General features: G+C 46.7%; 1 protein-coding gene across 1 annotated transcript in view; it reads left to right on the top strand.

The window, feature by feature from the left end:
• Positions 1-15,248, top strand: part of arfgef1 (ADP-ribosylation factor guanine nucleotide-exchange factor 1 (brefeldin A-inhibited)) — a gene marked incomplete at its 3' end in the record, with an annotated part of 63,637 nt that overhangs the window by 923 nt on the left and 47,466 nt on the right. The window lies entirely within an intron of this gene.

The following is a 15,248-nucleotide window of genomic DNA, read 5'->3' as shown; positions in this document are numbered from 1 at the left end:
GGTTGACTGATGGGGAGGGAGTGGTGTTGAGGGGGGGGAAACAAGTAGCACTGAATGTTGCCCACCGGTTGTTTTTTGGAGATCGGGGGTTTATATTATCTACTGGGTTTATATCTACTGGGTTGTCTTGTCTCCATCTATAGACTTAACTGAGACTGAGAGAGAGAGATATCATAAAGCTGACACCTGTCATGTCAGCGCCGTCACTCACAGCAGCAGGTGCATTTGTGCGGAAACGCGAAATCCTCTTTTCCATCGGTCTCTTTCCTGCTTTTCTGGTCGTATTTGAGTCATTTCGTGACGTTAGAATGATAAGGTTCTATCTCCATTTTTGTCAAAATTTAGTTTTTTTACACAATCTGATCCATTAGGTGTTTATTAATGCCTGTGTGGTGTTATTTTAAAAATGTTGACATTTTTGAGTTAGTAATTCATCAAATACAAAGGTTCCATCTCACAAAACATAATGGAATTTAAAAAACTTTGACGCTCAATATCTCTGACTGAACTGCCCTAAACGGAGATAGAACTTTATCATTTTAAGCTCACGATTTGGCCATAGTCAGTTGTATGCCTAATAGGCCGATCTAAACTTTAAATTAAACATGTCAATGTTCCACTGAAGGTCACAGCCGGGTTTCCTGTGCCCTCCTCCTCATAAACATTTTAGTTCAACTCCGTGTGTGTCTGCAAGTTGGCAGTAGACTTGGAACAAGTGAGGCTCTGTTCAGCGACATTAGTAACATGACACTGCCGGTGACACAATGAACCCACGTTTGTTGTTGAGCACGTCCAGTGAGCCTACCTTAAGAACCTTAAGTTCCGCCTAACTCTAGGTAGATAGCACAACACTAAAAGGATTGATTCTGCATGCCCCATGGCCACTTCTGCAAAATGTTCTAGTCTTGCTCTTTCAATAACTCTAAAAAACTGCCTGTGCTATGATTGCTAAAGTATTATTTCTGCATCTGCAATGTTCACCATTGTCTTATAACAGAGCTATCTTAGAGGCATGTGAGGTTAGTTGAGGAGGACGTGTTGTGTTAGAGACTGTCTTCAAAAACTCTGAATAGTGAGACTAGAGCCTCAGAGTGTGTGGGTGTGTTTTTCCAAGGGCAGTCAATGTAACACAATGCTTCCTCATACCTATTACAGATAAAGGAAAAAACACCCTTATGGTGAAGGAGAATGACGGAATGCCTGCATTTTTAATCTAAGTAAATCATTGAACGTTCAAGTGATTCTTGTGGCAGGCATTTGTCATTTGAGTTGTGGAGTATTTTGAAGACCACTGAAAATCTCTGGAACTGAAGTAACTACATGTCAACACAACTGGGTGACCCAGTAAAGGCCTACTTACAGAGTTACATAATCTTCTCATTGCCTTGGGGCACTGAGACATCTCTGAAAGAATGCCACTATACTTCCAGTCTGCTGCCCCCTCACTCAAAGTCCCCCAGATCAGGACACATACAGCGGATTTGTTTATCAGGTTACATTTAGCTGCTACCTGCTGCCACTACTCTCTGGGGTTTACATGAGGTAGAACATGGTAGAGTTAGAGTACAGAACCACTATCTATGGATAGTACAGTTTCAAACAGGAACAACATAAATATACATGAACAACATAATATAACAATACATAAGAAAACAAGCTAATAATACATAAATAATTAAATAAGATGAGTCATATATTGTCAAGACACCAAGAAACAACAACACGTTTTACACTCTATTCATATATAGGCTACATATTCAGTTAAATGAGGTCTTTAGAAAGAGGAGAGATGCTGTGATACAATATGTTTTTCAACCTGTTTTTTCAAAATCCCCATTCTCCCACCCCCTTCACTGTTCTCCTATGTTATACCCATTTCCAATAAACCGTACTGCTTACACCTTTCCCATTAACTCCGACTCTCCACGCCACTCTATCCCACCTGGAGAGGGGAAACAGCTACGCGAGACTGCTCTTTGTGGACTTCAGCTCCGCCTTCAACACCATCCTTCCAGACAGGCTAGTGACCAAACTACTAGACCTGGGTCTATCACACTCTATATGTGCATGGATCAAGGACTTCCTGACCGACCGCCCCCAGAGGGTGCGGGTGGGCCCCCACACCTCCACAGCCCTCAGAATCAGCACTGGGTCCCCCCAGGGCTGCGTGCTAAGCCCCATCCTCTACAACCTCTACACCTACGACTTCACCCCCGTCCACCCCAGCAACTCCATCGTAAAGTTTGCAGACGACACCACCGTGGTGGGCTGCATCTCGGGGGGGGACGAGGCGGCGTACAGGGATGAGGTAGAGCAACTGAGCAAGCTGTGCAAGGTTAACAACCTGCTGCTGAACAAGTCAAAGACCCAGGAAATCATCGTGGACTTCAGGAGGAAAAAGTCCGAGATCCAGCCCCTGCTCATCGACGGAGAGAGCGTGGAGAGAGTCTCAACCCTCCGATTCCTGGGGGTGCACATACAGGATGACCTGTCCTGGAAGGACAACACAACAGCCACCATCAAGAAGGCACAACAGCGGCTCTACATCCTGAGAGTCCTCAGGAAGGAACACAGCAAGCAGGAGATACTGGTGACCTTCTACCGCGGCGCAGTGGAGAGCATCCTCACCTACGGCATCTGGAACTGGTTCTCCAGCTGCACAACCGTGGAGAGAAATGCGCTACAGAGAGTCGTGAGAACAGCCCAGAAGATCACCGGCGCCCCCCTCCCCTCTCTGGAAGAGCTGTACAACACACGCTGTCTCAGGAAGGCCTCCAAGATCTCCAGAGACCCAACCCACCCTGGGTACGAACACTTTACCCGGCTGCCCTCGAAAAGGCGGTACAGGACCATGGCCGCAAGGACAAACAGACTGAAGAACAGCTTCTACCCCAGGGCCATCCAGGCCCTGAACACAGCAAAGACCTAGGTTCTGGGCCCTGGACAGTCTGGACGGATTGATGGCAGCTGCTGGACTGAAAAAATCAGGTGTAGTGCTGAGGCACAAATATGTACATTTCAAGCCTGCAAACTGCGACACTTTAAATGAATGTGCAATAACACTATGTGCAATATGACAACCCTAGTCGTCTATCTGTACAGTATAGTATAGTGGATAGTGTACATAGCCTTTATTTATGTAAACCAGCTCCTTCCCTTGTGTTTTTTAAAAGTTTTTTTCTTTCCTAACACCAGGGGAGCCACCCCTCCTAAATTTCGTTGTTTGGTACCTGTACTATAGCAATGACAATAAAGACTATTCATTCATTCATTCATTCATTCATTCATTCATTAAGATCTATAGTAAGTACCTTAGTGTAGGGGCTAGCGGTCGATTTGCAATTGGACAGTCCTTGCTCTCATTTTATGATGATCCAGAGACCTTTGATGTTTGGATCCTGTCATATACATGGACCAGGGATGTTGTGCCAGATGTTATTATGATCATAACTCCTCCTTCACTTCTGTTTTGTGCATGTTGTAGTGTAGACTACAAGTTGAGCCTTACTTTAGCTATTCTCAACAATATCCACATTTGTTTTGGTTGGCCAGCCTCCGACAGAGTCTGTTCTCACTCTCTGAACTTGAACATTTGCTTCTTTCTTTTACGGCAGTTCCATCTGACAGTTACCATAGCACATTGTATCACTTTCTCACATTCTCAGAGAGAGTGCGAAAAGTAGTAGAAGCATGAGTTAATTTATGTTAGGCTCACATAGTAATCTTAATTCCTTGCTGTGAGAGAAACAAGCAGACCGAGAGAGGGATGGAGAGACCGGGTTGACTGGAGACATCAAAGACATCCAGACGCCGTAACTGCCCACACATATTCTGAGATAGTGGCTGTGTTTCATTCCTATTCATGATTAAACAGTTGAGTAAACAGTTTCCAATGACAGGCTGAGTTCCAAGTAGGTAACCAATTTGTGTCATATTTTGTCTTGATTTCTTACTTGCCAACACACTAGTATGTTAGTATTATGTCATCATTGGCTCTACAACTTCTACATCTTTCTTTAAACAGCTCCTACCCATAAGATCCGAAGGGACCCGATTGGGGAATTGTTCCAAAAACTCTCCTACACCCAAATAGACTAGCTGGAGTTAAGTCATTAATTAACCTGTCTATCCATCTATCTGTCTATCTACTGTATCTATCACTGTTATTTCAGATCAGCAAACACTAGAGTGCAAAATAACAGCATCAGCACACTCAAACACTGTGCAAAAAAGCATCGTTTATTTGCGAGCTTTCGGTCATAGACCATCTTCAGGCATAAAGCAGACACGCGAATGCAGTGGTATAAAGGGTTCAAACAACATCACTCGATTTAGCCAACGCACAACACCTGTGTCCAAAAAATTAAGAATAGTTCACCCAGTGGCTAGGCACCAAGGGAATTGTAGTCTTAGATTTAGTGGACTACAAAAACGTACACAAGTCAGCGAACACTAAACGGGCAGGAGCTAGGGGTTGTTTTTCTAACTAAGCAAGTTGGAAAAACCCAAATAATTCGAGCTTGCTTAAAGGCACCTCATCTCCATCTCGAGGGTGGAGGGTCATCGCTTTATGAGAGGTCACAGTGTCCAGCAGCCCTGCAGTACATAACTCTCATTCCACAGTCCTCCGCTCTCTCGGTTCACAACGGCTCGTGAATACATTTAGCTCACCCTGAGGCCCTGTTGTTGGGAATGGGACCTGCTGCATTTCAAATGTTAGTCTATCCTCAATATTCCTCAATATTTTATATTCACGTTGTGTACTACTGTCTGTAGTTAGTATGTAGTTAGTACTGTAGTGGGTGTTTTAAAGTGGTCGTATGCAGGATTAGTCACTGGCTGTTGTTGATAGGCCAGAAAGTTTAAATGTTGCTTAGTCAGCATAGGGGACGGACAGGACAGGACAGGACAGGACAGGACAGGACAGGACAGGACAGGACAGGACAAATGGTGGAATTCTGCTTTGACCTTTGGGTGTCCATGTATGCTTCTAGAGACAGAGCTTCTATTGTTTCCCTCGTGTACAGTGGCTACAGTTTGCGTTCAGCGAAAAAAGACCAGAACAAACACATGTTCAAATATTCATGAATCAAGACACACCCTATTTAACTGAGTGCAAAACAACATTGCATGCTGATCCATCGAGGGTCTAATTCACTTAATTTCACTTCACCTTGCCAAAAACAGCAAAAAGTATTCTTCCTGAATGTGGGAGTACATGGGGGATTATTTGTATCTGTGCATTCTACTTGCATTTTCTAGCTTGGCAAACTATGTGGAGAAAGTATGAAGCTCAGGAAGAATGTGTGAGCTGATAGTAGTTAAACATTCCTTATACGGTCTCCAAGGAGCATCTTTCTCCTCAAATCAGTTATCTCTGTTATGGATTATTTTAGTCTGTTTAGTCGTGTTGTTTATCCAGTCCTCTTCACAGCATCATGGTGGTGGTCCTCAACCCGTCAAAAGGAATGTCATGGTCAACATCTTAATCCTGAGTGGAATTCCAAGGCTTTTTTTCCTCCAAGACAGAATTACTGTTATGCTTGTCCAAGTTGTACTGAGGCAAATCAATTCCATTTCTCAATTTCAACCTTTTTTAGGAGGCACTTTGTGTGACCGGAGCTCGACTTTGTACTTAATCGGCACACTTCAAATGCTTAGCAATTGTGAGACAGCGAAATAGCAGAATGAGTGTTCCATAGCTTTTACACAAAGGCTGTTCTGAACAATTGTGCGATATCGAAATATATTATTAATGTGCTGAGAGATTACAAAGACCTGTGTGTTTCGAATGTGGTAAAGCAAGCTTTCAGGACCGAGCTAGACCTTAACATTACCATGCAAGGTAAGGCATCTGCAAACACAGTGATACGTCTTTTCCCAGAGGAGTGGGAGGCTTTTGCCCAGACTGTAAAATTGAAGTTAGACCAAAGACAAACCGTGCTGTTTCTCTGGCCGGATTCAATAATGTCACCTTTAACAGTTGGCAGTTTACCAAGGGCATAGAGGTTGAATCTCAGAGAAGATACATCATACCCTTTGAGATTTGTATCCACTCGAAGTGGACCCCTATAAAACACTATGGAGACTACTCATTGGCCACTTTGTCGCCAGGGGTAACTGAGCCACTGGGCTGCCAGTATTGGAGAGTGAGACCCATCAGGTCATTAGGCAGAATAGGTGGCGTGAACACATGGTCTCTAATGATAAGCCCAATAATGGATCCAATCTGTTAATTACATTTTCATTGCGACTCCCAAAGGACCAGTACACACACCATTGCTCTCCTCTTGCACACAAAACAAATTGCACCACACGGTACTTACACACGGTTTTGAATCAGGAAAGCCGAAACCTAAATCCTCATTGGGGTATCCTTGTCAGTTTAAAACATCCAAACTCTCGTCGTACAGATATTTTTGTTGCTGAATTTCTTATCTGTACGATGAGAGTTTGGATGTTTTAAACCGACAAGCATTTTCTGGAGACTGTTTCCTCAACACAGTCTACACATTAGTGACAGAAATTCAGCAACAAAGTGGGTGAAGCCAGACATTATTCCTACTCCAAAACTGTCAGAAGAAGCCGGGACGCAGCAGGAAATCCACTGATAGAATTGGCAAGTCACTGTGGGTGAGAAGCTGTAAATGAGTGAAGACACGGCAGCTTTCAGCCATGTTTTAGTCTTCATTGTCACTGCTCTAGAAAATCTCAGATGTGTGTGTGTGTGTGTGTGTGTGTGTGTGTCTGTGTGTGTCTGTGTGTGTCTGTGTGTGTGTGTGTGTGTCCATAAAGACTTCGAGAGAACACACACATATACACACACACAAACACAGTCAACATTCGTAGAGGAGCTGGCCTGAAGTGTGTGTTGGGAAATGGAATCTGGCCAAGCCCTACCGCAGGGTATTGTTGTTTAGTGTGAATGTGGCGAGTTAATTTGGTTTACAGCAGACTGCTCCAGCAGTGAGACGCTGGGCTGAGGAATGTCTGAGGCAGAGCTAGAAGAGAGGAGAGGAGAACAGAACAGAACAGAGAAAAGGAAAGAATACAAAGAGGGAGAACAGACCAGAAGAAAGGAGAGGAGAACAGAAGAGAGGAGAAGAAGTGGAGCAGAGAAGAGAAGCGTTGGAGACCCCACGGTGAGCGGTGCTCCTGTCTTCGCCCTCCCAGACTGTGTGCAGACAGCCTGACTCTTCCTCTAGCCCTCTGGGTCAAGTGTCCGGATAATTAGCAGCGAAGAGATAAAAGCCTCCCGATAGCTTAGACCTAGATCTTAAAACGGAAAAGAAGGCTTTCTTCTGGGAGACCCCGAGTTCGGAGGAAAAGAAGGCTTTCCGCCTGGAAGACCCTGTGTTTGGGTTTTTCTTTGGCAGATAATTTGTTCCACCGATACCCCCATCCATAATGCATGGACTGCTGCGTGCCAGTGCCTTGTTCAGTCTTAGGACAGGTGATGAATTAATTATCCTTCAACCACAAACAAATGAGAGGAAGGGAATGAAGAGAGATTCCCCCCTCCCTCCCTCCCTCCCTCCCTCCCTCCCTCCCTCCCATAGGATGTTGGATGAGTTACAATGCTCATATTTTAGCAGATTGTGCCATCTGTGTTCATCTGAGGCAAGCTGACACAAAGCTAACGATACATCTCCATTACTAAAGGAGATAAAAATGAGAGAGGAGAATAAAGGATGGAGGGAGTTGGAGAGGGAAGGGAGAGTGTGAGGGGATGGAGGCAGGCAAGGCAATATTTAGGGAGTTGGGGAGAGAGAGAGAGAGAGAATGAGAGAACAGAGAGATGATGCCAGTCATGCCAGCTTGGTCCTCACATCCAGTATGCTGAGTAGTGAAGGAGTGGAAGAGAGAGGAAGAGAGAGGCTACGTTGGCAGAATGAGGTGAGGGAGTGTGTAGTGTGTAGTGTAGTATGTAGTGTGCAGAGCACCTACTCCTTTCTTGTTTACCCACCACTCCCCTGATATTAATCTCAACAGCCTCCGTCCCTCCAATAAATCAAACCGGAGCTGTTGAAATGCATTGGATTTTGGGGGGAAATGGTGCTGAATCGCCAAAACTCTTGTTAATAGTGTAGAAATATAATAAATGGATTCCTATCGACAGCAGCTCCATAACCACGGCCACACTCTTGACGACCAGCAGTGCTCTGTGAATGTTTGACCAGAGAGTGTGTGTGTGTGTGTGTGTGTGTGTGTGTGTGTGTGTGTGTGTGTGTGTGTGTGTGTGTGTCTGTGTATCTGTGTGTGTGTGTGTGCGTGTGATAGACACACACACACACACACACACTCTCTGCTCACACACCACACATACAAACACACTGATAGACATACACACACACATTCTCTGGTCAAACATTCTGTGTCTGTGTCTGTGTCTGTGTCTGTGTCTGTGTCTGTGTCTGTGTCTGTGTCTGTGTCTGTGTCTGTGTCTGTGTCTGTGTGTGCACGCTCGCCTTTGCCACAGCAGTCAGTCAGTACAGTGATTAGAAAAGGGCTTAAGCCGCTTTGCGTGTCTGTGTGTGTGTCTGTGTGTCTGTGTCTGTGTTTCTGTGTCTGTGTGCGGGTGCTCTCCCACACAGATTGTTTGCAGACACACTTTGCCCAACCTCTTTATTGGGGTTCGGAGAGAGAGGATTTTGATGATGTATGCTTGGCTGGCTTACATTCTGTGGACAGCGATGTCGCATGATACAGTCAGTGACTCGTTTTCAAAAGTCGTGACATTCAAAATCTAGTGTCTTCTCTTGATAAAAGCAACATTTCGGATACCAAAAAGAGAACAGAAGATCACAGCACACCTACCAGCCATTGAGTGAATGGTGGTTTTCCAGCACTCAGGTGAATGAGACTTAGTGAGGAGGTGCAGGCAGGCAGGCAGGCAGGCCGGCGAGGGCGTTGGACAGAACGTTTTGGGTTAAAGTCTGTCTCAGTGTTGGATCTGTGCCAGATGCAGATGGGCTGGAATTAGATTGACCTGTGTGTGTGCGTGTGTGCGTGTGCGTGTGCGTGTGCGTGTGCGTGTGCGTGTGCGTGCGCGTGCGCGTGCGCGTGCGTGCGTGTGTGTGTGTGTGTGTGTGTGTGTGTGACTGTGCTACAAGGTTATACAGTGTGTGTCCTTATTCCCTGGAGCTGACTGATATGACAGTATTGAGGGTGATGGGAAGCCCAACTATGTAGTAACCTCCCCCCCATGCCTCCTTCACCTGCTCTAGTGCTTATCACCTCAGGTAAAGAGAGCAGCACTGCTCCTGTAGTAGCCACGTTTGCGCGCGTGTGTGTGTGTGTGTGTGTGTGTGTGTGTGTGTGTGTGTGTGTGTGTGTGTGCGTGTGCGTGCAAGTGTGCGAGTGCTAATGCATTACAGCGTCTTTGAGCCTTGGAAAAGCACTATATAAATATAATGAATTATTATTATTATTAATGCGTGGGCTTATGTGTGTGTAGGACAAGGTGTTCCTTTGAAGTGTGTGTGTGTGTGTGTGTGTGCGTGTGTGTGTGTGTTCTCCCGAAGTCTTTATGGAGCACACACATACACACAGTCAAAATTGTGTGTGCGTGTGTTTTGTCTGGTTGTGAGATTGTCCGTCCCTGGTGTTGTCTTATCATGTGTACAGACCGTTTGGGGAGCAGGTGGCAGACTTAGAGATGTTTAAGGAGCCGGCCTGCTGCTAAATGAATCTCTCTGTCTTTCTCTCAAACTCACACTCTTTCTTACTTCCCTCCACCGCTCCCTGGCCCGTAGGTAGTCTCTGTTACTTCTCTGTGAATCACGTGACGTGGGTGTCTCTCTAGATATGTCTGTTTATCCCCAGCCCACGGACCGCCACAGGGCTCTACGCTAACCTTTTTCACTAGGAGCACATGTGCTCCTAAATGAAAAATGTTAGGGGCACACAAAGAAATTTAGGAGCACAGTGAAATTTTTTATTATAACACATTTTTATTAGTGATTTTGCAATTTTTGCACCAAAATCACATATTGGCCCATGCCTACAGCCCTACTAGACGCAGAGTTGATGGCATTGTATTATGGTAACTAGCTGTGTCAAGTTCTCCTGGTTAGCAGCATGTTCATTCATTCATCCATGTCATGCCTGTCAGCTAGCAGCTAGCAGCCCAGCCAGGCTTTAGGGCTAGGTCTGTCAGCTAGCAGCCCAGCCAGGCCATGCAGAGGTCTGTCTCCATGCTGCCCACCTCCCTGCTGCTGGGTCAGGCTACATCAGTCACACACGGTGGCCAGACAACTCCACATCTAGGGGTATTAAACTACCCCACATCCAGATGACCAGTCCCCAGCCCCATGCTGCCCAGGGTGGTGACATGAGGAGGTGGCCAGCCCAGCACGGTGCCTCTGCGGCGGCTAGCTGTTAGCACACCACCATCCCCGGGGGTCCCACCTCTCTGCCACACTCAAGTACAACATGTTGCATTTTCATGCCATTAGGCAACTTGCTTCCTAGGGTTTCCTAGGGTTAGAGATGCATTTGGACTTCTGGAGTACCTCCACTACTTTCAATGGGTTCTGAAGGTCTGAGAGATTTCTACTTTCTACCCTGGGTAGTTAACCCTGGTTGTAACCTTGGGTTCAAATCTGGAGTGTGTGGGACCAAATCTGTAGATGTGGTGAGCTAATGAAGCTAATGAAGCTTGAGATGAGAAAAGGGCGCTTGTCTCTTTAAGGCCCAGGAGGGAGTTAGCGATTAGCGATGTTAGCTTAGCGCCAGTTTAACAGAAGTAACTTCACTTTTAACATGACTTCCCGTGGTCGTAGCGGGCTGGCTGACGGCTTAAAATGTGGCCACACGGTTCGCGCAAATTATTATTATTTTTTTTTTAAATAATAATCTGTACTCGCACGTGTGCTCGTGAATTTATTTCTCTAGTCGCACAGATGTATTTTTAGTCGCAAATGCGAGTGAAATGGTCGCACTGTAGAGCCCTGCGCCAGTGTGTATTAATGCCTAGCGGGCAGCGGCAGACTATTCGCCAGCTTGCTCCTTAATTGATGTCAGGGCTGGACTGGCCATCTGGCATACCGGGCATTTGCCCGGTGGGCCGCGGTAGTTTTGGGCCGAGCCGACCGGCCCGGCCGAAAGCTACCATCGAACGGCCCATAAATCGAAAGCTACCATTGAACGGCCCATAAATCAGGGACAGCGGCCCGTTGGACAATTTTCTGTACAGACACTGGGCTGGCCCAATCAACAGAGAGAAGGGGGGGGGGGGTCAGGGGTCACGCACGCACGCAGCACCAGACCGCGTCTCAGTTTCGCGGTAGTTTTGGGCCGAGCCGGCCAGCAAAATACATTTAGTTAGCCTGGATAGTTACTAGATAGATACTGAGAGAGATGGAGCGCAAAAGCACACTAAAACGGAAGGGAGGCTGGGAAAAACTTAGGGAGAAAAACAAGAAGAAACTCGAGGCAGATCCTGCCAAATGTGTAAACATTAGGGACATGTTTGCTGCACCCTCAAGTTTACCACAGCAGCAACAGCAACAGGTTGAAGAGGAGGCTGGCAGGGAGGAGCGGGAGCAGGGTACAGATACAGAGGATAGAGAGGATACAGAAGAAGCGGGGCCGAGTCAGCCTGTAACCGTTGACCCGGTAAGGAAAATATAGGTAGCTGTGTAGGGGTGTAACGGATCGCCCCCCACGGTTCGGCACGCATGTGTACCGCGGATCAATTGCAAAATGTAACCAAGTAATAATATTACTTAATATTAGTTAATATCCCTTGTAAATCACAATGTAGAGTTGCCATGAAAAGATAGACACGACAGTTGCGTGCTTTGTTTTACTCTAAAGCGCAATGATAGGTTGATAATGGAAAAATAAATCTAGAACAACAAGGCTGCGTTCGTAAATTCGCTCTGGAATCTGATCACTGAGTACACTGGTCTACTTGCACTGGTACCATTGCTTACTGTATGTAGTCGTCTTTGTAGTGGTTTGGGGGAATACTACAGTTTGTCATATGACTGTACAGCACATTATATAAGACGAGTATATAAGGCAAGTATTTTTGTGCTGGTGGGTGTGGTCCGACCGATTGGGGTGGGCCTGTCTGGGCCAAAAATGCCAGGGCCTAATTTTTGTCCCAGTCCAGCCCTGATTGATGTAAAACACTTTTGTTTGTGTGTGTGTGTGTGTGTGTGTGTGTGTGTGTGTGTGTGTGTGTGTGTATGTGTGTGTGTGTGTGTGTGAGAGTGTGATAGAGTGTGTTAGACAAGGAGTGAGAGAGACGGTTCGTGCGCGTGTCTCACCGGCCGAGCGGCTGTTTATTGTGTCGGTCGCGTTGACCAAACAGCTCGAGTCAGCAAGAACGCTGGACCAGGTGAAGTTCTCCTTCCAGAGTCGTGGCTGTCTGTCTGTGGGCTCCCGCTCGTACGCATCATCAGACGGTGCCACTCCCCTGCACACAAAGAACCAGAACTCTGAAGGCAGATTTGTGGTGCGCCGGTGCAGTCTAAACGAAGCGCCTCGATACTTTGCCAGGGAGAAATGTCAATGGGAGGATGGAGATGGCCTTTGAAAAAGGGCCTCTTTTTAAATGAGCCTGAGTCTTTATTGAATCAGCAGGCCGGAGTGATCAGAGGGCTGCTGCCAGCAGTGGAGGAGTCGATGATGTGTGGGAGGGAGAAACAATCCAACTAGTTTTTATATATGTATACTGTGAAGAGTTACATGTTGACCTTTTTTCAGCAGAAGCCTTGATTTCCTTCAACCTTTTTAAGCTTTAAGAACATTGCTAAACAGCATTTTTTTCTTCCCGTTATGAATCCGTTTCAATAAACATTTTGAAAGCAAATTCAATGTTTTCATTTTTGTGTTTGTGTATTTTTTATTAAATATCTACACATTTGAATGGAGCAGAAGCCAAGGCCGTCCTTGATTGCCTTGCGTGGTAGCTTGCCGCCATTGGTGTGTGAATGTGTGTGTGAATGGGTGAATGAGAGGCCATTGTAAAGCGCTTAACAGCGAATAAGTCGCTGTATTTAGTCAGTCCATTTTCCATTGACCATTTACCACCACTCTGCTTTAGCTGCCTCTCCTGCGGCAGCTCCCATCATGCAGTGAGGGCAAGGAGGCCTGTGGAGTCACGGTGGCTGGTGGAAGTGACTGAGGCTCCGGTGTGACAGACATTCCCAGCGGGAGACATGTTTCACTGCTAGCTCTCTGGAATGCCTTGTCACGCCACGCCGGCTGGCAGGCAGACAGACAGATGTGTCTTCCGCAGCCAATGTTGTGAGCAGCTAGCAGCCTCTCAGTGGGAGGGGAGCTGTGTGTGTGTGTGTGTGTGTCTGTGTCTGTGTCTGTGTCTGTGTCTGTGTCTGTGTCTGTGTCTGTGTCTGTGCTGTGCTGCTCTGCTTCAGGGAGCTATATGACTAGGGTGTGATGGATTGCTAATGCTAATGTTGCCTCAGAGTAGCGGTCTTATTACAGCCACTGTCGCCCCACTACTATAAGGAAAACTGCAGCCTCTGACTAGAGGTCTAGACCATTATGTGGCAGGAAGTTTTTAGTTTGGTACAGGTTGGATTTCAGGTTGGATTTCATACTCATCATCATCATTCATCAATCATACTCGTTTATTAGCCCTTTCTTTGTTTGATGGCAGTTTGCTGTTTTCTTTCCTGTTGTAGTTGAAGCACGTGACCCTGTTTGGACTCAGTGGAGTGGGCTGTGTTTATCACACTGTCTCAGTGACGAGCCTGTCATCGCAAGCAGGGTTGTTGTGCTTCTCTCTCTCTCAGAAAAAAACGGGAGCCCACGGGAGCTCTGTAGCAGTGTTGTAACACATACATACACACACACACACACACACACACACACACACAAACACCACAGTGTTATGAGAGAGAAGACACTGATGTTTGTCTCACAAAAGCATGGAGATATGTGTCTAAATGTGTGCTATAGTAGTAGTATTAGTTGTAGTGGTGGTGGTGGTGGTGGTGGTTGTGGAGTACTACTCCACACTGTTGTATGTATTCTGTTAGTAGAAGTAGACTGTGGCGTATGTTGACTGAACTGAGATGGGCGGTCGAAGTGAGTGGTTTGTTGACGTTTCTCTTTCGACGGTGGTTCTGCTGTGAGGTCAAGGTCGTCTCCGCTGAACAGACCTGCCTCTCAACATCTTGTGTATTTTTCACTGGCTTTTATCATCCCTTGCTTTATTTGATTCAAACACAACTTCTATCCTTAACAGACTGGGATTATAGATAGCAAAAATGGACACCATTGGATAAGTGCAGCTGTTCCGTTCTTCAACAGAAACGGCGCCGGGGGAAGGAAGTCGATTTCCATTTTTTGGCCCTTAGCGCAGCAGTAGCTGGATGGTAGCCAAGACCGTATCATTGCGCTAAGCCCTATTATGTGTCGATGAAGGCAGATGGGTTCTGTTGGCTATGAATTTCATGAGGCGTTTCTCCATTGGTTCCAGAGAGGACAAAGGGCGTTGTATTGGTGGAGGATATCAGTTTCCAGAGGTGAAGTAAATTACTTTACACGCTAATATAAAGTCGCACGATGACTTTGTTGCGTGCGTGCGCAGCCATGTGAGTGTGTGTGCACGCTTCGGAATTGTGACAGCATCTTTCTCTGCGTGCTCAGGAGAAAGCTTTACGCTACACACCCCGTCAGCTTTGAGGGCCACTCCCGCCCCCCTCCTCCAGCCGGGCAGTTAGACTGTAGTCCCGGGAGGAGGGAGGGAGGGAGGGAGGGAGGGAGGGCGGGGGGGGATATTAGACCCCTTTTCCATTGACATTCTCAGCCCGGCCCCAGTGACGGCTACGGGGCTCTTTGACTGGATGACAGTCCTTGTGTCCTGGCGACAAACAGGCTGTAGAGAAGAAAATCCCCCTTCACTTTGATAATATCTGGGCTAGGAGTCGAGAGATGACAAGAGGGCTAGGCTGACATTTCAAGTCTCTACTAGAGAGCTACTACTACCCAGCAGGCTGCAGCCACGCATGTCCCGTGCCCACACACACACACACGCGCACACACACACACGTCTCTCACGTCTAGGGGCTGCTGGGTACTGAATTGATTGGCTCCTTAGTGGTTTTTCAAGCGTCGTGAGACGTGGTAAGTAAGCACAGTGATGCTGTGCTGGTTCAGGGTCAGGGGTCAGGGGTTAGCGTTGACATGGCAGTGCTTGCGGTTGTCACAGCGCCAGATAGGGTTGTTGGAGGAGGAGGGGGTCTGTCTGTCTGTCTGTCTGTCTGTCT

The sequence above is a fragment of the Nansenia antarctica genome (genome assembly GCF_963989245.1).
Source record: "Nansenia antarctica genome assembly, chromosome: 12".
Classification (NCBI taxonomy): domain Eukaryota; kingdom Metazoa; phylum Chordata; class Actinopteri; order Argentiniformes; family Microstomatidae; genus Nansenia; species Nansenia antarctica.
Note: the sequence above shows the minus strand (reverse complement) of the source record. Positions and strands in the feature narration are given on the sequence as shown.